This window comes from Notamacropus eugenii, chromosome 4 (assembly GCF_028372415.1).
Source record: "Notamacropus eugenii isolate mMacEug1 chromosome 4, mMacEug1.pri_v2, whole genome shotgun sequence".
NCBI classification, from domain to species: domain Eukaryota; kingdom Metazoa; phylum Chordata; class Mammalia; order Diprotodontia; family Macropodidae; genus Notamacropus; species Notamacropus eugenii.
The window spans coordinates 291,063,706-291,065,042 of record NC_092875.1 but is presented as its reverse complement, the minus strand read 5'-3'; the positions used below and the strand labels follow the sequence as shown (position 1 = coordinate 291,065,042).

Sequence of the window (1,337 nt, the reverse complement as noted above, 5' to 3'; positions counted from 1 at the left end):
GGATGGGCAAAGGTGGGATGGGTCTCCAGAAGTGCCCTAGACCTAGGGAAGCTCAGAAAGACCCCTGAGGGTCGGCCAAAGGAAGCTCATTGAAAACTGATGGGGTGGGAGACCTTGCAAAGGCCCTCCTCACAAACAAGCCTCCTGCCACAGCAGGTTTTCTTCAGCTCTGAGACCTAGGGAAAGAAGGACAGTGGACAGTAAACTCCAGGAAAACAGGGGCTATGTCATTTTTCATCTCGGAATTCCCAGCACCTGAACAGGGCCTGAACATAGTAGAGGTTGGTAAATAAATGTTCACTAAATTGAATGTAAAGACTGCCCAGAGAAAAGGGCCTGGAATGTTGCCCCATCCCTCTCTCCCTCTGATGGGGAGGCCACGGACCCTTGTTGGGGGACACATAGCTGGAGGGAGGAACAGGAGCCTATCAAACCTAGATGGGAGAAGGGGGTCAAGGCACATCTGGCTGAGGTGGGAGGGGGGAAAAAGGGGCTCAAGAAAATGGACAGATGACAAGCCCCAGGACAGGGCCAGCAGGGGGGAGGAGGAGGTGTCTGCCCCCTCCCAAGGTGGGGGAGTCACAAAACGAAACAGGAGTTGCCTCGCTTGAGTAGTGTTGGATTGAGCACAGCCGGGACAGCTTCAGCGAACACTTGGTCTCTATCCTGCTGCAGTGCAGAGCACCTGAGGTAGTGAAACGCATGGATATGCTAGCTTGGGACTAGACTCTTCTGGGGCATGATGGGTACCTGTCCCTCCTTCAGCTGCCTTCCAGCATCTAGCTGGGCCCACAAGTCCTTCTTGGTGCCCATGAGCAGAACGGGCACATCAGGGCAGTGGTGACATACTTGTGGCTACCACTTGTGCTGCATGTTCTCATAGGTAGGTGGGCTGGCCATGGAAAAGCAGAGGATAAAGACGTTGGTCTAGGGATAGGACAGGGTGTGTGGCTGCTCATATTCTTCCTGGCCTGCTGTTGTCTCACAGGTTCACATTGACTGTGTTCCCATCCACAGTGCTTTGGGCACTGTAGTTGTTGAACACTGTACTCCTTAGGGAAGGAATTCATAGCATAGCAGAAGAGAAGGCGTATCTTGCCCACTGCCACACACTTGATGGTCTGCATCATGGCAGCTGTGGCAGGTGCAGCTGTGGCCTTCCTTGCCTTTCCCAGTCAGAGCCCCCACAGTGGCAGCCAATGTTTCAACCTGGTCCTCTCCCTCCCTGCCCTTGGTGGGGCTTCTGGGGCAGTGGCAGCTCCAGAACTGAAGAAGGAAGTCCTTGACTCACTTCATTGAATGGGCCTTACCTCACTCAAAGTGAGTACCTGAAAAGG

The 1,337-nt window shown here is 53.9% G+C and overlaps 1 pseudogene; it reads right to left on the bottom strand.

Annotated features, from left to right (window-relative positions):
- Positions 1-579: 579 nt before the first annotated feature.
- On the bottom strand, positions 580-1,127 carry LOC140498426 (rho-related GTP-binding protein RhoG-like; annotated as a pseudogene).
- Positions 1,128-1,337: the final 210 nt, after the last annotated feature.